Source organism: Notolepis coatsorum (genome assembly GCF_963971535.1).
Source record: "Notolepis coatsorum genome assembly, chromosome: 4".
In the NCBI taxonomy this organism is placed as follows: Eukaryota; Metazoa; Chordata; class Actinopteri; order Aulopiformes; family Paralepididae; genus Notolepis; species Notolepis coatsorum.
Window position 1 is genome coordinate 36955655 of NC_140168.1, and position 22500 is coordinate 36978154.

General features: G+C 44.9%; 1 protein-coding gene and 1 long non-coding RNA gene across 2 annotated transcripts in view; one reads left to right on the top strand and one right to left on the bottom strand.

Moving 5' to 3' along the window:
* col9a2 (procollagen, type IX, alpha 2) overlaps positions 1–22500 on the bottom strand; it is a gene marked incomplete at its 5' end in the record, with an annotated part of 66022 nt that overhangs the window by 28137 nt on the left and 15385 nt on the right. The gene's annotated exons all lie outside the window — the stretch shown is intronic.
* LOC311227377 overlaps positions 20086–22500 on the top strand; it is a 6675-nt gene continuing 4260 nt past the window's right edge. Inside the window, exon 1 of the long non-coding RNA XR_014619591.1 lies at positions 20086–20209. This is a non-coding gene — a long non-coding RNA (uncharacterized lncRNA). The remainder of the gene's footprint in view (positions 20210–22500) is intronic.

Genomic DNA, 22500 nt, shown 5'->3' on the forward strand with positions numbered 1-22500 from the left:
ATAGCCTTTCAGAAGCCTCTCCACCTCCCCTCTCTCCTGTTCTCCACCACCCTCAACAACTCGATTCAAACCCCATGCTGTTTTTCCCTTCCTTGTTGCTTCTTCCAGCATTTTCCCCCGTGCTAGGCCCCTCTCTGGCAAGCCTTTCTCAAATGCCCCTCTTTACCGCAACCAAACATTTCATGTTCTGCGTTGTTGCAAATATGATATACTCAAAACCGTCTACTACCACTTAAAAAGTTTAATCCAACTCCTCTCACTTTGTTCATGACAATGCACGTCTGCCTTCTATGAGAAACTACATGTTGTAACTCGGTGCTTTACAACCTGAAGACATTTCTTTAGTGGAGATACGATTTTCCCATATCTGGCGAGTTCTCTCAAGATAAGCTAGATATCAACGGGAACATTCGCCACTGTCACCTTTTTCGCAGGTGTGTGAGCGGCATCACCGATACGAACGTATCATGTATTACTAAACCATTTATGATGAGTTTATTTCTTTCAACACATCGTCCACAAAGAATACGACACCGCCGTTCATCCTTGCCGCAGACTTAACACTCAGAGCTCCCACCTCCTTTGCAACAGCCAGACTACAGTCCTCAACCGAGCATGGAAATGACGGCGATACTTTAAACCCATGTTTCCTGGTCAGCATTGCGAAATCCATGTCACTGGCAGCAGACAGCTGACCAAGCGAACACTGACTTCAACCCACCAACCACACACAACCAGTCAAATAAAATGCACTCTAATTCACAACTTGACACACAACATATAAATAGAAAAGTTAGAAAACTCACTCACACCGCAGACTCTCCTCGCTCAAAACACCGCTCCGTCCCCAAACACACGCATGCGCACAGAGAGAGAGAGAGAGAGAGAGAGAGAGAGCAGGTGAGAGAGAGAGAGAGAGAGAGAGAGAGAGAGAGAGAGAGAGAGAGAGAGAGAGAGAGAGAGAGAGAGAGAGAGAGAGAGAGAGAGAGAGAGAGAGAGAGAGAGAGAGAGAGTATTGACTTTTTCCTCCTCCGTTTAAATCACTGAGGTCTTCTGGATAAAAAAGGACTGGAGATGGAAAACAGGCGGGCGATAAGGGAGGGCAGGAGAGAGGGAACAGCGGGTCATCAGTTCAAATGAGCTGATACCACCAGCAAAGGCCCCCAGGCATACAGTGCTTTCTCTTATTTACACTGTGTGTGTGTGTGTGTGTGTGTGTTAGGGCTGACCCCTATTAGTCGATTAGTCGACTAATCGGTCGAAAGGAGCCGTAGTCGACTGGCCAACCTCTTAGTCGAATATATATTAAAAAAATTATAATAATAATAATATATATATATATTTTTTTGTATCATTCTTTCCAAAAGAAAAGAGGCCTAGAAGCGTGGCTAACGCTAATGGCACGCATACCAGAGGCTAACTGCCTACGAAAACAGGCACAGAGGCACTGAAAGAGGATTTCACCCATCTAATGAACACACTAGACTAGACAAATATCAAGATGTATCCATCAGTGGACCAATTGCATGCTTTTGCAGAGGACAAGAAGCCTTCAGTCGACTCCTTCAGACATTAAGCACCCCCCACAGCCCAAATGGAATGATAAAAAATAAAATAAAAAATTTAAATTTTTTAAAATGTTTTAAAAATAAAAATAATATGATACCTTTTTTATTTTTATTTTTTTTCTGCCAATAGTCGACTAACGGCAAATTTTGGCCAATCATAGTCGACCATCCAAATCCTTAGTCGGGGACAGCCCTAGTGTGTGTGCATGCACGTGTTTGTGTGTGTGCATGTGCGCGCTTGCAGCTGCGTTGCGTCTTTGACATTGTCTATGTATGCGTCTGTGTGCAGTCGCATGCATGGATGCTTTATTTATTTATTTATTTATTTATTTATTTATTTATTTATTTATTTATTTATTTATTTATTTATTTATTTATTTATTTATTTATTTATTTATTTATTTATTTATTTATTTATTTATTTATTTATTTATTTATTTATTTATTTATTTATTTATTTATTTATTTATTTATCCATTCATTCTCTCGTCTGAGCCCTATGCGGTACACGTTTCTGTTACCAGCGGTAACCTGGCGCCCGTCCAACACGGGCTCCCTGTCAATCAGCCGACTTTGGATCCGGCGTCAGTGAGAGTTTGAGTGAAGTGTGAGTGCGTGTTTACATTAATTGGAAGGCGCCGTTTTCTTTGTGCCACAGACTAATCCACTTAACTAATGCTTCGCTAACGGAGATGACTGACAGTCAGATGAAGCAAAAGCAATTGCCAGTCAGTCAGTGGCAGGGACCAAAAAAAATGTTTTTGCTTAGATTCAAGTGAAAGAGACGCCGGTTGTCTTCATAGATTTAATGAGAGTGAAATTGGCACCACTCATGCCTCATATTATTTTTTAATAGTGATAGATAATGGTTTGGCTGTTTTGAAACTACATTTCTTCAGCATTAAATGCGTGGAACGGATTACTATTTTGCGCTGCCGTGCGGCGCTCTGGAGCACAAAGCTGAAGGCTGTGCACAGAATATCCATTCTATACCTCAGCATAGCGTGTGTTATCGCCATATAAAATCACAGCACTACATCATGCTGTGTGCAGGGTGATGGTGTGTGGGTGTGAATGTACCCCCTTTTGCTTTTATTTAAGTAATGTTATCCTACTGCCTATCTAAGCTGCGTACCTCTGGGTGTGTTAGCACGACCTTGGTATCAACAACCTTGGGCTGACGTCATCCTTTTCACCATACGAGCCAAAGCAGCCTTCACTGAATCCTACCTCATAACGCATCAGTCGGTGGTGATGAGAAGCTGAAGCGGGTCAGATCCACCTCCTCACAGCCTGTAGATATATGGGCCCTAAACATGTAAGTCGTATCCTATATACAGAGTACCAGTACAATCCATTACCTTTCCTGGACAGTATAGGTTCACTGCATACTATTGCTTTGGGGTCACTGGACGAAAAAACGTTTATCTTTTAGAGATAGCATACCAGTATCATTACTTAATGATACCACTATGATTACTCACTGATATCAGTATCATTACTTACTGATATCACTATCATTCCTCACTGATACCAGTATCATTAGTTTCCACACTACAAAGGGTTAACACTTTCACTACCACACAACAGAAGGTGAACCCTTTCACTACCACACAACAGAAGGTTAACCTTTCACTACCACACAACATAAGGTGAACCATTTCACTACCACACAACAGAAGGTTAACCTTTCACTACCACACTACAGAAGGTTAACCCTTTCACTAACACACGACAGAAGGTTAACCTTTCACTACCACACAACAGAAGGTGAACCCTTTCACTGCCACACCACAAAGGCTTAATGCTTTCACTACCACACTACAGCAGGTTAACCTTTCACTACCACATGACAGAAGGTTAACCTTTCACTACCACACTACAGCAGGTTAACCTTTCACTACCACACTACAGCAGGTTAACCTTTCACTACCACACTACAGAAGGTTAACCTTTCACTACCACACTACAGCAGGTTAACCTTTCACTACCACATGACAGAAGGTTAACCTTTCACTACCACACTACAGCAGGTTAACCTTTCACTACCACACTACAGAAGGTTAACCTTTCACTACCACACTACAGCAGGTTAACCTTTCACTACCACACTACAGCAGGTTAACCTTTCACTACCACACTACAGAAGGTTAACCTTTCACTACCACACTACAGCAGGTTAACCTTTCACTACCACATGACAGAAGGTTAACCTTTCACTACCACACTACAGCAGGTTAACCTTTCATTACCACACTACAGAAGGTTAACCTTTCACTACCACACTACATAAGGTTAACATTTCACTACCACACTACAGAAGGTTAACCTTTCACTACCACACTACAGCAGGTTAACCTTTCACTACCACACGACAGAAGGTTAACCTTTCACTACCACACGACAGAAGGTTAACCTTTCACTACCACACTACAGCAGGTTAACCTTTCACTACCACACGACAGAAGGTTAACCTTTCACTGCCACACCATAAAGGCTTAATGCTTTCACTACCACACTACAGCAGGTTAACCTTTCACTACCACATGACAGAAGGTTAACCTTTCACTACCACACTACAGCAGGTTAACCTTTCACTACCACACTACAGAAGGTTAACCTTTCACTACCACACTACATAAGGTTAACATTTCACTACCACACTACAGAAGGTTAACCTTTCACTACCACACGACAGAAGGTTAACCTTTCACTACCACACGACAGAAGGTTAATCTTTCACTACCACACTACAGCAGGTTAACCTTTCACTACCACACTACAGAAGGTTAACCTTTCACTACCACACTACAGCAGGTTAACCTTTCACTACCACATGACAGAAGGTTAACCTTTCACTACCACACTACAGAAGGTTAACATTTCACTACCACACTACATAAGGTTAACATTTCACTACCACACTACAGAAGGTTAACCTTTCACTACCACACGACAGAAGGTTAACCTTTCACTACCACACGACAGAAGGTTAACCTTTCACTACCACACTACAGCAGGTTAACCTTTCACTACCACACGACAGAAGGTTAACCTTTCACTGCCACACCATAAAGGCTTAATGCTTTCACTACCACACTACAGCAGGTTAACCTTTCACTACCACATGACAGAAGGTTAACCCTTCACTACCACACTACAGCAGGTTAACCCTTTCACTACCACACTAGTCCTGCTCAATGCAGCAACACGCGTGAGAGGGGAGAGAGGTAACGGGCTGCTGGTCCGCAGGGGAGAACGACCCTGATGGCCGCCTCCTGGTTGTCCCCGTCATCGTGGACATACAGGTTATTGAGTGCATCAGGGAGGGCTCAGCATCATGGAGGGAGGGCTCAGCATCATGGAGGGAGGGCTCAGCATCAGGGAGGGAGGGCTCAGCGTCATGGAGGGAGGGCTCAGCATCAGGGAGGGAGGGCTCAGCGTCAGGGAGGGAGGGTTCAGCGTCAGGGAGGGAGGGCTCAGGATCAGGGAGGGAGGGCTCAGTATCAGGGAGGGAGGGCTCAGCGTCAGGGAGGGAGGGCTCAGCGTCAGGGAGGGAGGGTTCAGCGTCAGGGAGGGAGGGCTCAGGATCAGGGAGGGAGGGCTCAGTATCAGGGAGGGCTCAGTGGTGCCCTGCCACATGCGCTGAGGGCCCGGGTGGGCTAATTATCAGCTTGTGGCTGCACTTGCCCTTTTCAGGTAAGGTCACATATAGCCCTGTGTTTTAAGAGAGTCAATTGGAAGCAGCCGGCACATTATTGAACGCAGTGGCCGAGCAAATACATACAGAACATACTGTGTGACCTGTCTTCTACTTGTTGTCTACCAGATGTTATTGTCATCTGGAACCCTTTACGGTCCAACTTCCTCTGGTCTTCTGCATCTGCTTTCTCTCCCTCTCTCTCTCCCTCTCTCTCTATCTCTCTCTCTCTCTCTCTCTCTCTCTCTCTCTCTCTCTCTCTCTCTCTCTCTCTCTCTCTCTCTCTCGCTCTCTCTCTCTCTCTCTCTCTCTCTCTCTCTTTCTCTGTTTGCATGCTCAGGAGAGACCTGTTTAAAGTGAGAGAAGCAGCAGTGAGTCGTGGGGGAGGTCTGCATCTGTCTGCCCCTTGCACAGTCATTCATCTTGTATGTGTGTGTGTGTGTGTGTGTGTGTGTGTGTGCGTGTGCGTGCATGCGTGTGTGTCTCTCTTTGTGTGTGTGTTTGTGTGTTACGTTTCAAGGTAGGAGTTGAGTTCCAATAGTAGAAGGTAATAAGGAGACAGAGATGTGGTTGCTCTTCTCAAAATGCGTGTTTTTATTATCAGAATCACTAGAGCAAGATACTGTAACGAACAAAAGAGAAGCCAGGCTTCAACTGAGGGTTCTTAACACATTAACTGCCACACTGTTTGCCCCTCTCATACCACTCTCTGCCACCACTCTAAGCCTATGGAGATGTTCACCTTCTTTGCCGGGCTATAACTTTTTAAATTGTATTGCTAAATTGACATTACTATGGCCCATTCAACATCGATTATCTATCGTTCAGGATGTAGGAACGTTGTACTTTTTCATTCATAGATTCATACGAAAATACCGTCTAGAATATAAATATGTTTTTATCGTTTTCTGCAGTAATTCCTAGAACGTGAGTTATAGGCATAAACGCATATATAGATTATCAACTGCCGTTTGTTGCCGTTACACGATATATTAAAAATTTCAACTGTACATGATCTTAAACGTTATGACTCATCATGCGCGGATGAACGGGGGGGGGGGGGGGTCGTTTATAATTCCGTGATCGTCAGTAAATGCTTTATGTAGTATGGGTGATATATTGATCAGAGCAGTTTGCATTAATAATAATAAACAATGACGCTGAAAGTAACGTTACTGTCCTCTTACCGTTCGCCGATGAGACTGGAGGAAAAAGATCCCACTTATTTGACGGCGATCTACTAGATCCATTTCCGGTTTGTATGGCGAAATAAACGCCCAAATCATATCGATTATTGAGTTATGGCAGCGATCCATATACACGGATGTGTGTCTAGAGTCCCGCAACAATATGTGCCTGCCGGACGCATTTCCCAGATGCACGGAGATCACCAGAGATCAATTTCCGGTTGTAACTCGCCCGATCATCCACCAGGTGGCAGTATTGAAGCGTTGCATGGTTGTGCCGAGTCCCACTGTCTCAGCCGAGGCTGGCTAAGGGAATTATGAATACCATGGCGAAAAAATGAAATATGATCTCAATAACGTCGTACGCCGTGGATTGGCGGAATTCGCATGACCTTGAAACATGTCGTAAGCCGTTTCAGGCGGTGGATGGGTTAACTCATATAAACAGCGACAAGAGGGTCCATTACTTGTCCTGTGGCCGACTGCTCGCAGGTTCTGTTTGAAGATCCGACAAAAGACAGAGGACAAGAGATTACTATATGGCCAATTTCCCAGCAACCCACACGCAGCAATTAGTGACAACAAACTACACAGGTGACAGTCAATCAGTGCTAATTACAGAGAACAGGGTGACGGTAGGGTTTCCAGTCCTGGAAGAGGACAGCAACCCAGAACGTTACATTTGTGTGTGTTTAAAAGAAAGAGGAAACGAGGGAGGAAGACGAGAGAAGTCTTCCCAGTGTTTATTATGTATATGACCTGAGAGAGCGTCCGTTTCTCAGAGTGTTGGTGAACCTCTCCTTCTCTAGACATACAGGGAATACCCCTCCCCCGCTTGCTGCATTTGTCCGTCTGATTGGTCTTGACCCCGCGGATGAGCGGCCGACGTGTTTATCAGTGAAACAGACGGAGAGCGATGAGGCTCAGCTAACTCTATCTGCTGTGAAAATACACGTCTCTCCTCGCAGGCGTTTCACTATGCTGCACCAAATGGCAACGCATCATGAGAATATATACAAACCGCCTCGGGACGACACAGACGTATTGGGCTACATACATATGCAGTACACACACACACACACACACACACACACACACACACACACACACACACGTTTTTAATACATATTTTGAAACCATAAATATGCTTCTAGTTGCTCATACTCGCAAAATGCACTCACACACCAAGCACCCACCTACTCGATGGCTCTAGTATTTATATAAACTCAACCCAGCTTTGTGAAAATCGTCTTTTATAACTCCATCTGTCGTTAAGATATTTACTTGCACTACCGACTTTTCATCAAATACACTACCATGGACACGGCCATGTGATTCTCAGCGGCAGCTGAGAAAAGTAGAACGCGGGTAGAACGCGAGCAGAAGAACACAGAACTAGGGATGGGAATTGATAGGATTTTATCGATACGATTCCATTATCGATTCTGCTTATCGATTCGATTCTTTATCGATTCCCTTATCGATACCTGATCAATTTATAATTTAAATAAATAAATTGGAAATGCAACAGAACTACATTTAGTCATTTAGCTGACGCTTTTATCCAAAGCGACTTACAAGCCATCAGGAAGGGCACAACTCTATCAGCTGAGCAACAATGTTCATCAAAGTGTTGAGTGCTACAGTGTAGGTTAGTTTATTAGGACAAGTGCATGACAGTACGGTTAGTTAGGGTTAGATATATTTTTTTTTATTCAGATAATGGTTGAAGAAGTGCGTCTTTAGTCGACGGCGAAAGATTGGACGTGATTCGGCTGTCCTAACTGGGGTGGGTAGTTCATTCCACCATTGTGGGGCAAGGACTGAGAATAGGCGACTTCTCTTTGATGACCCTCCCGGAGCTCGGATAGGAGTAGGTCTGAGGCGGCCAGAAGATGCAGAGCGTCGGGGTCTAAGCTGGTTAGAATAACAACATGCAACTTGACATTTCTGATTGTCATTTATTGTTGAGCCCCCATGTCAGAAAAATACAAAAACTGTAAAAAATTAAACATTAACTATAGCCTACACTTAAATAAAATAATGTATTTGAGATTCTCTTAAAATGTATTTATTTTTTTATTCTTAAACTAATTTAATCTATTGAATAACAGGTTGTTATTCCTCTGACTTCTGTCTCTCACTCACACTCTCTCTCACACACACACACACACACACACACACACACACACACACACACACACACACACACACACACACACACACACACACACACACACACACACACAAGAGAGAGAGAGAGAGAGAGAGAGAGCTCCCTCCCCGGGCCGCGTGAATATTAAAGGCAACCAACTTGTGTTCGGCTTTTCTCTGATTGGCCGCGCCCCCCCGCCCCACACGCGCAGGCAAGCGCAGCCGTCCCACGTCCCAAATGAAATCCAAAGAGCAAGCGCGGCAGCGCGGCAGCGCGGCAGCGCGGGCAACCAACTTCTGTAGTGTTGGGCTGCTGTTCCAACGCACTTGTGTTGGGCTGTGGTAGCAGTGGAGCGTGGAGCGCTGCTGACTGATTATTATGTTTCGCGTTTTTAACAACCAACGGTAGATTCACTCGTCACTGTACATGTATAAACAAAGCCCATACAGTTATGAAATAATAAACACTGTTAGGACTCGCAATAATAAACACTGTTACGACTATATATATATATATATATATATATATATATATATATATATATATATATATATATATATATATATATATATATATATAGGTACTAAATACCTATATGTCCCTATGCCATAAATGTCATGTATGTTGTGTATGTCATAAACATACAAACAAGACAAACGTCTTTCTCAGGTCTGCATCCCCTTAACAATTGTATGTATTGAGCCGTACTGTATTGTACCCATTCTGCAATCTGTTAAATAAAGTTTTCATTCATTCATTCATTCACTATCTGACTCTTAATAATAAACACTAGTGTTAGGACTATCTGACTCTTACTAATAAACACTGTGTTAGGAATATGAGAGCTCTGTCATTGAAGTGGGTGGTGGCAGTGTAACAACGTTCACCCTGATGTAAAGTAGCGATTTTTATTGTTTTGTCATGACAACCCAATTACATAATCCAACATATGTGTAAAGAAACAACATATTCCAGTTAACGGAATATTTTTTAATGATTCATTACGGTATAAATTAGGTTAACTGGAGCTGTGGAGGCTCCTTGCTGAAGAGCCAGCGGGGCAATGCGGTTGTTCATTCACCGGCTTCAGTGCGCCGCCCGCGGCTTGACTCGGTTCAGCGTTCACCCTGATGTAAAGTAGCGATTTTTATTGTTTTGTCATGACAACCCAATTACATAATCCAACATATGTGTAAAGAAACAACATATTCCAGTTAACGGTATATTTTTTAATGATTCATTACGGTATAAATTAGGTTAACTGGAGCTGTGGAGGCTCCTTGCTGAAGAGCCAGCGGGGCAATGCGGTTGTTCATTCACCGGCTTCCGTGCGCCGCCCGCGGCTTGACTCGGTTCAGCGTTCACCCTGATGTAAAGTAGCGATTTTTATTGTTTTGTCATGAAAACCCAATTACATAATCCAACATATGTGTAAAGAAACAACATATTCCAGTTAACGGTATATTTTTTAATGATTCATTACGGTATAAATTAGGTTAACTGGAGCTGTGGAAACGATTATCTTAAATTATGGCTATGTGTCTAATATGGCTGTCTCAAACACAAGGACCTGGGGGAGCCTCATGCGCATGCGCGGCTCTCTGCCGCGACTCTCTTGTCTCTCTTGCCGCAAGGCCGCGTGCTAGTGGATTGATTGATTGGCCGTGTGGCCAATCAGAGAAACGCTGAACGAAAAACTGAACACAAGTTGGTTGCCTTTAATATTCACGCCCCCGGGCCCCTGTCCTTTATGTATTGGCTTGTGTTGCTACACGGACACATTTGTATGTTGCACCACTGTACTTCCTGGCTTACAGACATGTAAACAAGCACCCACGTCTCTCATTATATGTGAACTAAAGAGTACAAGGTTTACACAACAGCCCCCACCTGCTGTTTTATTGTATTTGTACCTGTACTATCCGCTGTCAGCTGTTTATCTCTTTGTGAGCTTGATTAAATAGCGTTAGCTCACGTTAGCTCACGTTAGCTCCGCGGCTAATTTTAGCTCACCCTGATCTAAATCAATGGCTGGGTTCTAAAGCATTCAAGTAGTTTTCACTGCACATAGAAGTAGCCAAACAGCGGGAGCATTTCGGGAGCATATTACCAAAACCCAGGCAATTTCGAGCCCTTAAGGAATCAAATAGAGTCTGCCATGGCTACATGCTAACGTAACGTTATTGTGCAACTGTAGGCAGCGATAAGGGAATCGAAAGTCACAGGAGCCACACGGTTCCAGGCATCGGCCAATTAGGAACCGGTTCCCAATGGGAACCGGTTTTCGATTCCCATCCCTACACAGAACTACAGATATGAAAGTGGATTTTCACAAAGCTGAGTTTTCCTTTTGTATTATTATGGACTAATACAACCACAATATGGACTATCAAAAGCATGTTAAACCATATTAATAGAATAGAATAGCATAGAAATACTTTATTTATCCAGAGGGAAATGTGGCACTACAAATCACTCACAGTAAACAGTAAACATTTAGGTAGACAACAACAAAAGTCACAAATAAGAAAAAAATAAGACTAAATAATCAAGAATAAGAATAAAATACAGTCCGGGATATACATTTTCTATGTTAATGTATATACATTCTAATATAACATATACAGTACAAATATACAGAAATATAGACTAAGTGTACAGTAAAAGTGTAAAATTGTACAATGTCGGTTTAAAAGTAAAAGTCCAAGATAGTACTGTCACCCTGTGCTCAGTGATGCAGTGAGGCACCTTGATGCATTATAAAGTCTGATGGCTGTCGGACTGAAGGACTTCCTGTGCCGTTCAGTGCTACACCTTGGGCAGGGACGCGGGAAGTGACACCTGGCAGGGAGTGTAACTGCAACTGCAAGGTTGTTTTGGCTTTTATTCCATTGTAATACCGTATCCTACTCAATGTCACCGAGCGGCACTGCAGATTTACCCTACTCTTGGAATTCATTACCAGCCAGATCCTCATAGGGCCGCTGTCTCGATAATGCGGTGTTATTAAAGCAGTGTTAAAGTTATGCGTGTAGCCGATGGCCTGGAATAGTTTTTGGGACGCTGAATTCGCAGTAAAGGAATATATCATCAGCCAATGGAGATATGAATCTACCAGATGGTGATTGATAACTTTAATGACCCCAAAGCAAAATGGATATACGGTATTTTTCCAAGGCATATAAACAAAGTAATTTAGAAGCTGTACAGTACCGGGCTGCACCGGGCAGAAAAGATCATTGATTGAAGACGAAACGTCGCATTTTGCTGCATTAAGGTAAGACAATGGTTAATCTATTATTGGATGCCTTCATTTGAACACTTAATTTGCACTATATATTAAAAGAGTGGGGCTCGCCAGCCTGGGTGTGTGTGTATATTGACAAAAAAGGAAAAAATGTGCACGCTGCACGCGTCTTCAGCGTGCCCGCCGCCTAGGGCTGGGCGATATGGCCAAAAACGTTATCGTGATAAAATTATAAAATTATTTTCATATAACTCGATATCGATAATTATCGTCGATATAATGTCTGTCAAGTTTAATTAACTTATTATGCCCGGCGCCGATGGACGGGCTATTAATATACTTGTTTTGCTGCTGCGAATGTCTCGAGAGTCGAGTTGATGTCGTCATCAGTCCGCGCACGTTAGCAGTTAGCCAAAGCAAGCGGAGTATCTCATGACAATGTACTAAATATGACCCTAAAATACTCTGTTCCGCCCCAATACATTGCAACGACGTCCACCGTATACCCCACACTACTATAACAGTTACCCTCAGAATTCAAAACACACACCAACTCGGCAGGTAAACTGTAAAATAGCGCCGTGCAAGCTAATTAGCCTAGCCAGCCTTGTTTACTGAGTCCTACCTCCGGGTCTACTTCCGGGTCTCCTTCCGCTGTCGGCCATCTCCTTCACTGATTGGTTGTTAGTGCGTGTGCTCATATCCAAGCTTGGAAAATCGATATATCGAAATTTTGCGACCACGTTTTATGTTTATTTCGAGGAAATAATTTATCGCGATAGTTATCGTTATCGTTTTATCGCCCAGCCCTACCGCCGCATATGACGTTATTATATCACTTATCTCCGCACCCCCAACTCTGACTGACTTCCCGCGCCCCTGACCTTGGGAGTCTTAGTCAATTGATTGATTTCACCATGAGTATATCATGAATATACTCACTGTTTAGAACGCTCTCGACCAATCACAATGCGTGGTCGTAACGTTAGGTTATGGCTATAACCAAGTTCTGTTAGTTAGGGGCGACGCTTGGCATCACCTTACTGCACTATCTCGCATATGTGCACGCGCACTGAATAAAGACCACAATGTACCTTTAATCCCAATATTCGTCTGACCACACCCCTCATCAGCTTACCTTCATAAGCAGGTGTGTGGTCACCTGCTCTCCTCCTTCCCAAGCTTTCACCACAAGGTGAGGTCAAGGGCTGCAGCGGCCGTCTGATGCCAAGCGTCGCCCCTAACTAACAGAACTTGGTTATAGCCATAACCTAACGTTCTGTTTCGTTAAGGGGCTCAGCTTGGCATCACCTTACTGCACAAGGGGAGGCCAAGCGGAGCCGCTGGCTGACAAATACACCCCGCTGACAGCCCCCCAAAACCATCAGAACAGGGAGGGCCGAGCCCCCCCGACCCCCCCTAATGGAGGGTATCCCCCCTATTAGGGGCTTCACGGGAAGGCGACGGACCCGACCGTGCGAAGAGGCACTCAAGCAACTCAACGCACAGGGTGAGCAGACCGTGGCTTGACCCCACGACTACACACACGCACAACCCGCATGCCACCCGGGAACGAACGGAGGAACAACCTCGTTACTGCCCCCAGAATCACGGGGTCAAGGGCAAACCCAACCCCGTGGCAAGGCCGTAGCAGCGGAGCACGAAGGAAGACCCAGACCCACCAAAAGGACTGGACTCCCTAGAATGGGGGCCCGGAGAAGTCCATGATGCCAGCATCAAGACCCTACCAGGTGGGCACGTAGTGCCCCGCCCCCCACATCGCCAGCGTATTCGGACAAAGGCCCCTCAGTTACTGCACCTGGTATTCCCAGGCGGAATCCCATCCAAGTACTAACTAGGCCAGAACCTGCTTAGCTTCCGAGATCGGACGAGATCGGGCGTGTTCAGGTTGGTATGGCCGTAAGCCGAGCGGGCCCTGTCCCCCCAATAGTACACCGCCTGGCACACTGACCCTGCAGAACAGGCAGTCAGCATGGCCGTAAGCACACAAAAAAGGTTAACCAACGGAAGCAGGCAGCGCACCGGGGAAAAACCAGGCAACAGGCTATTAACCCTAGCCTGGAGACTGCGGACGAGACAGGCGCCAGAGGGGACAGCTGAACACAGCCGCCCCGGCGGAAGGAGCGTAAGCTGGCGGTGTTGCATGACCAAGCCTCCATTTAAAAACCCCCACCCAGAGGGGTCGAGGCAGAGAAGGCTGACACGATTGGCAGACGTCATGAACGTGCAGGGGCACCCTCAACCGGTGAACCCGGGAGTTGACACTGCTCCAACACACCAGGGAATCAACCACCTCGGTGTTACCCAATGCGGTGGTTGTTCCTATAACCCCTCAAGAAAAAACTCCAAAACACACCTGCGGGTATACACCGGCTATACCGCAGTACAAGTGTTTCAGTTTTCAAAAAAGGTTAACCCAGGCCTACGGGTCGACGAAACATTACTTCGGACCGGGCCTGGCGGTACGGGAAGCACAGGGTCACCAGAGGAGGTCAAAAAACCACCCCCACAGGCCCCTCATCGCCATGCGTGAGAGAGGAGCGAAAAATAATGGAGAACCAGCCCCTAAGCACACCGTACTTGGTATTCCCAGGCGGTCTCCCAACCAAGTACTAACCAGGACCAACCTGTGTAGCGGCCGAGATCCGACGAGATCGAGCGTGTACAGAATGGCATGGCTGTAAGCCATTACGACAGTGCTGAGTAAAAACGTACCCAACCAGGGTCTCCATAGCGCTTAACCCTGTGACACCCAGACCGACCTGGCATTTTTCCCCCTGAAAAAAGCCCAAGTCCCTCAGGGTACCAGAACAGCATATCTGCATCCCCGGCGGACAACGGGTTCAACTGATCTGGACCAGCGTGACCAGAACCAGTCCCGTGCCCTAACCACGCCGACATGCCTACTCCAGGAGAAGGGCAGATATGCGTGTTGATCTTAACATGAAAAGAAGGCGCCACCCAGACGTTCGGGCGAACCGCGCCTGGTGGCCCACCCCAAGGGCGTGAGACCCCTCTACATATGTTCAGATCCATTCCGTCATCATCCCCCAGACATGAACGAGAATCCGTCGAAAAACCAACCCAGGTCATGGGATCTGGTCGTCGGAAGAGGAAAAACCCCCATCTCAGTTGCTTTATAAAAACGCTGTTTCAACCACAAGCAACCAAGGCGTGCCAGTCAATCACCTGTTTACAGCGAGCTAGCACTATACGTGCGTCGGGACACACCCCCATCAATGAACAGGCTATTTAGACCTGTCATTGAATCCCCAAGGCGCCCAGGGGAACGACAAGAGGGGTGTGACACTCCCTAACTCCAACACTTCTGGAATAGAAAAGAAGGAAGCATCAACAGTATGTATCCCAGTCTACACAGCCGGGGTAAATTTTTTTCACATTTTTACATCCCACCACCCTCCCATAGGAAGGAGACGGGGATCCCCAGAGAGACTTCCCACGCGAGCTGTACAGATTGAAAAGAATATATTGCACCTTGAGCCATGTAAAAAATTGGTTTTAGGGCTCTCCGGGGAAGAGGCACTGAACCCATACACACTCAATAAACTAATTGAATCGAATACATATACAATAGAATAGGACCCTTCTAGAGGGTCCACTCACTTTGACAATCTGAGGAGGAAGGCTCTGTAATTTGATGGAGGCTCCCTCACATGGAAGAAGGAGTCCGAACTCACAGAAGGCCCGAATAGGCGCTTGGTGAGGAGGAGCCCTGACCACCCCCCTGAAACAGATCCATCACATGGACCTGAACAGCACACGGAAGTCCTACCAACAGAGACGCGCACGGTGACGTACTCTATGGCGGGGGAATTCCTGCGGTGCACACGCCCAATATACCAGGCCGTGGGACCAGGAAACTATAATGGTCTTCAGACCAAGGCCTTCTGTCGCCTAGGTGGCTGAACAAAGGACCCTAGCCTGGAGCCGGTTTCCATAAACATTGTCAAGTAGCCCCCATAGCACTAACAGACAAGTGGAGCCTGCCAGCAAAACACTACTCACCCAACCTGGAACGCACCGCTTCTCACAACAGCGGCATGTCCGACAGTTCAGCTGTGGCCTGACAGGTTTCACCCCAACAAACACAGCAAGGAACTGCAGTTGAGAAGCATGCAGCGGCGTGCTCCCAATACGAAAACCGGTGGAGGATTTTTAGAATGATCAACATCTTCCAGACACTCCAGTACGAAGACAATATCGCCGTATTTTCTCGAAAATAGTGAGAGAGAAAATAAAGATATGATGTCAACGTATCCTTGTTTCCCAAAGCTGTTCCTAATCTAACTTCTTCCATCATGGTGTCAAGTGTGGGGATCTACCGAGGCACTTATTCCTTGTGGTGAAAGCGAGAAGGAGGAGAGCAGGTGACCACACACCTGCTTATGAAGGTAAGCTGATGAGGGGTGTGGTCAGACGAATATTGGGATTAAAGGTACATTGTGGTCTTTATTCAGTGCGCGTGCACATATGCGAGATAGTGCAGTAAGGTGATGCCAAGCTGAGCCCCTTAACGAAACAGAACTACCTGTTGCATAATTTATTATAGTTTTAGCTTGTGAGATAATATATTAGGTGGCTGTTCTCACTTACGGGGGAGGATTTTTGGTGTACTGGCTGCACATTCTTTACCATTTACTATGTGCTCCTGTGCTTATTGATGTGTCCAAAGCCCTCTGCAAAGATCCAGAAACCTAACAGCAGCTTTCAATGTCAAGATGAAACATGGACTGGCACACACAGTGAAGATGGTAGAGGACATTAGAGGAAACACATTTTCTCTTAACAGACTTTCTGAAGGAACACATTTTGCCATCTGTTACATTTCAAGTGTAAAAGCTAACAGATTTACGGAACACTATTACTCTGCCCATACCTGTACCTCCCATGCCCCATCCCGCTATGATGCCTGCATTTCCCCAAGGGGATCAATAAAGGAATATATTATCTCATCGTATTAGCTGGTGGAGATGTGTGCTCTACGAATACAGTGTTCTAGTTCTATCTGATTTAGGTCTATGTTAGTGTGCGTATACTGTGTATAATGAGCACAAGTCTATTCATTGGCTATAATGGAGTAACATTGTGTAAATCGGTTGTTGCAATCAAGCCATATTGAGATAACTCACCCTTTGTTTGCTATCGCAACAAAATTATACTTTTATTCTTATTTGCAGTTTTTCTAAATTAAAATATGTGTCACCGGAATCCCCAGGGGTCGCCGTTCTGAGCATGCTACACGTACATACGATTACAATGTTATCAGCGGTCCGATTTGACATCTTTTGACATTTTGAAAACATATGTCTCCACCATCACACTGCCAACGCCATTACAGCTGAGGTTGAGCAAACTCTTGCCAGCTGGTGGCTCTCTTCCACATGCGTGCGATCCTCCAGCTGCAAGTCTATGAACATGTCCAAGGCTGCCAAATGTCTGAACCATTAGCCTAGCGTCATAACAAGTTTGTTCAAGAAGGCATGCTCGTTATACTGTAGCTACAGGTCGAACGGACATCCTATCTCAACCTATAACCAGTTCACCAATCAGAAATCTCTCACTGATATCAGAAGAATATTGAAAAATACAACGCAGTTTTCTGCTTTTCAGCTGTGGGTTTCATTTACAGGCATTCTACAATATGGGTAGGCGTGGGGCGGCTGAGTGGCGCAGTGGGCAAGGCGCTCGCCACTAACGCAGGTGCTGGTATCGAGCCCAGCTCTCGGCGTTGCTACCGGCTTCACCGGCGTCATCCTAACACAATTGGCAGTGTTAGAGGGTGGGAAAGCCGGTGGGTGGGAATTGGACGTTGTGGACAGCGACTCCTACAGGTCGGTTGGGTGACGCCGGTGCGGCGGAAACAGGAAGTATCAGGGGCAGCGTGAGCCTCCCACGCATTACTCCTCGCCACTGAGAGTTCGAGCTGCTGCGGTGAAAAGATGCAACAGGCTGCCTCCTCGTGTACCGGAGGGGACACATGATGCAAGGCTTCTATCCTCACTACAGCCGACCAGTGGGAGGCATAGTCTAGCAACGTTCAAGGCAGGGGAGGGAAGAATTGGAAATACGAAATTGGGATGGGAGAAAAATAGAAAACGGGGAGAAAAAGTGGACCAAAAAAAAAAATATGGGTAGGCGTAATTAACCAGTAATAACCCTTTAGCAAACCCTTTAACAAAGCTACACAAACGTGCCCACAGTGATGATAGCAGGGATGTGCACAATTTTATTATTTCAAGGTTGACTTGTTGGTGGTTGGTCTGAACGAATGACTGAATATTCGGTGCATGCCCACATTCACAAGGGCTAGAATAGAAAACGGGTAAAAAAGAAAATAATTCTCACGGCAGCCTCTGGCACTCCTCCATGGAACTCACACTTGCCATGCTGGGCTACTTTGATTAGCTATACTTGTTGCACAACATTAAACAGATGCTTTTTCTTCTATCATTTGTCCTTGTGGACATTGTGCCACAGTCAAGCACAATGTGACATTGTGCCACAACTCGGGTCCAAGAGGTTCATAACATGTTCTTGAAGGTTGCCACAGGGCTACATTGCAGCCAAGGCAGAATAACAATACAGCCACACCACAGTGCATGCAGGCCAGAGGCCAGGCAGGAACAGAGCTCCAAGCTCAAGTTAATGACCCTCCTAGAGGCTGAAATTGAAAATAGAATTTCAGTCAACACGGTTCCACCAATGACATTTTCAATAACCTGCATTATGAAATGTCTATATTACAACCACATTACAAAAGTCCACTTTGATCCCTGCGACCGATTATTCGGTTTTTATGACCCATCCTTAAATAGTACGGTAGGTAGGTGTGAAGTAGCCACAGGTGTTTTGTAACCTGTTTAAATTGTGACGCTGGCAAACTGCACACTACACCACACCACACCACACATAATTTACATTGTTATTCTAGTGATATTGGACAGTAAACTCAGTACAGATGGAGCACACAGATCTGTCGACCATTCTACCGTCGGCAATAGGCAGCGCCGACATGGTTGATTTTAATGTAATTTCTCGATGAAGTGCTGTTCTGTTATATGCCACCAGGAGGCGCAACGCCCGACAGAATGCCATGATGTCGTGTTCCGGAATTGCAGTTGATAGGATAGCCACAGCACGTTCACAAATAGGTCTCGAAAGCCATAGCCAGTGTTGTAGTCGAGTCCCTAAATCTCAAGTCGGAGTCCAAGTCCGAGTCATCAAGGTTGAGTCCACTCCACTCTGGCAGTCAAAGAGCTGACATACAAATACAAAAAGGTCTACATTAAACATAAATGACACAGTGGTCACCATTTCAAAGGGAGTTTATTTACTTTGTGACACAATAGCAAAACAAATGCACTAGCCAGTAGCCATCAATATTTTATGCCAAATGATTAGGGCCTAGGAAAGAAATAACTGTATTTATCAATTAACAAGTCAGAGTCCTCGTCTGCACCATCCGAGTCAGAATGCAGTCAATGCTCAAGTCCCAAGTCCGAGTCTTCAGTGCTCAAGTTCAAGTCGAGTCACGAGTCCTGCAAATCAGTCCAGGACTCAGACTTGAGTACTACAACAGTGGCCATAGCACACAATGAAACATATTTATATCAATTTGACATGCATAACTTATGATGATGAAGTTAAGACAAAGCTTTCTCTAGGCTCTTGAAAATGTAGCGGAGCAGCCGAGATAAATCGCTGATCGAAGCACAACTTTCCAAAAATGATTACTAATATTTCCCAAACGAAGATACAAGATCATCTTTTAAATCTAGGTCTTACTGCTCTGAGTCAGAGAAAATGAACCCATATTCCAGTAGAATGGCCATGGGTGCTGTCATAGTGTCAATGATCATCACTTGAGTTTAGTTTAGTTTAGTTTATTTATTTAGCACATTATTTAAAACAGTGCTAGGAGGGAACGAAGCCCAAAGGGCTTGTACAATGTTCCACTCCCATCTCATTGTCCATAAACAATATGAACGAAATACATGTGTAGCATGGTCTACAAAATAAACTACAGAACAGGAACAGAGACACAAGTCAGACACTATAGCGAAAACATGGAGGATTGACACGAATCAGTAACAAGAACAATATATTTTTTTCATCTTTCTGGTATTCAGCTTGATTGTTCACACCTGGTGTTGTGAGTGTCTAATGGGCCTGTATGTGTTTTGCAGCCAGGTGTTCCCCCACGGTCTACCTGCAGAGTTCACCCTGGTCTTCACCCTGGTGCTGAGGAAGGCATCCCTGAGGGACAGTGTCTACCTCCTCCAGATCAATGACCAGCAGGGATATCCACAGGTACACCACCTCCTTCCTTCCTTCCTTCCTTCCTTCCTTCCTTCCTTCCTTCCTTCCTTCCTTCCTTCCTTCCTTCCTTCCTTCCTTCCTTCCTTCCTTCCTTCCTTCCTTCCTTCCTTCCTTCCTTCCTTCCTTCCTTCCTTCCTTCCTTCCTTCCTTTTTCACTTCCTTCCTTCTTCACATCCTTCCTTCCTCCCTTAATTCCTTCCTTACTCACTTCCTTCCTTCCTTCCTTCTCTCCTCCTTTCCCTCCTTCTGTCTAGAATGATAAGACCAGGATGCCATTAACTCCATTTGAAAATGGTTTCCACTTTGCCACCAGGAGACAAATCACGTAACGTTTGTCTGTCCTTCCTTCCTTCTGTCCATCCTTCATTTAGTTATACTTCCTTCTCTACTTCTGTCGTCTCCCTTGTCTACTCTTCTATTTCTCTCTCTCTCCTTCTCTTCTCTATCTCTCTATCTCGTTCTCTCTCTCTGTCTCTTTCTCTCGTTCTCTTTATCTCCTCTCTTTCTTTCTCTCTCTCTCTTTCTTTCTCTATATCTGTCTCTTTATCTCTCTATCTCTTTTCTCTCTCTCTCTCTCTCTCTCTCTCTCTCTCTCTCTCTCTCTCTCTCTCTCTCTCTCTCTCTCTCTCTCTCTCTCTCTCTCTCTCTCTCTCTCTCTCTCTCTCTCTCTCTCTCTGTCTGTATCTCTTTCTTCCTCTCTCTCATTACCTATTCATTGATGTTTTACCCACCCTTTCTTTCTTCATCTCATCTCTCTTTTACATAATCATCTACTCTCTCTCTTTCAATTCCTCTCCACTCTTGACACCCTCCTTTCCATTTCCCTTCCTTTTACCCCCCCCCCCCACCACCACCCCCACCTCCATTTTCATCCTTTCTTATTCTTCATCAGAGTTTTCATTCTGTCCACCCCTTCATCATAGTTCACCCCCCCCCCCCCCTTCAATCCCCTCCATTGTTATTCACGTGTGTTTCATGATGAAATTCTCAAGTCCCTCATAGTCCCCATAATCTGTGGGAGTCTGAGGGCCAGATGTAAATACTCACCGTGTATATGATGGATGGAGGCCAAGGCGGCTCATTAGGACAGATTGATTGGCTGCACTGGCGGACGGTGTGTGTAATTAATGTCTTCCCCTGTACCTCGCGTCTTCTTTAAGTGCTTGCTGTGTTCTACCGCTGTGTTAACTGGTGGTCGTGTGCAAGTCCGGACGATAAAACAGCCACTTTTAGGCAATGTAAAATACGGTATAGAGATGTTCCTTGGTCCAAACTGCAGCTATAAAACAGAGTGAGTTAGCTGAAATAGCATAATGGATAATGGTAATTGATAATACTTGTGTATGATTGTGTGAGTTTCTTTTAGTGTCTATGTGTATATTTAATACCAGAGAACTCGAGAACTCGAGAACTACAGTACTAAGAATGTCTGATCACTAAGTGTGTCTGACTCTCACCTAAACTGCATGGACTACAACGTATAACGTATGATGTATATCATGCCAGTTAGGGTACCTTATGTATACTGCACCTGTGTATACTGTTTAATTTACCTACTCATAGTATATATTCAGATTATAAGTGTTTTATCGTCCATATTTATTGTAACATAATATAACTGATAATACAACTGGTATACAGACCCTCATCTGCGCCTTTGATTTACTTTCTCATATTCTTATATCCAGAGTTAATTATATTGTTTACACTGCTTATTTAGTTCTTTACTATAATTTAATTGCCTATATTTATGTCCATTCCCGTATACCTGTACCTCCCCTCCCCCCCAGGCTGCTATGATGCCCGCATTTCCCCAAGGGGATCAATAAAGGAATATCTTATCTTATCTTATATGATCTTATATGATCTTATGTTATCTTATCTTATCTTAACATGATTTAGTGTATTTCAGTTTGACCAGGGTTCGAGGTAACACTACTTTAGCTCACAAATTCTCCTTCCCCCTTTTGTTTGTTGTGGATCCAAATCGTCTTCTCTGGCAGAGAGACAAAATATAATTGGTACCATTGGTATCTGTTTATCTTTAAGGCCATTGTCGGGGAAATTACCACCTTATATGACAACGATGCTAGATTATGGACCCTGTCTGACCTGCTCAAATGAGAACCACAAGTTCAGACTGAACTTGGAATGTCAGCCTCTCGTTTTAATGCCCCGGCTTCTTGGAATGAACAAAAATCAATACTCCACTATCCTATGGACGACTTAAAAACATGATCACAAATCCCCCTGCTTCAGTGTGGAACTGTTTTTAATTTGAT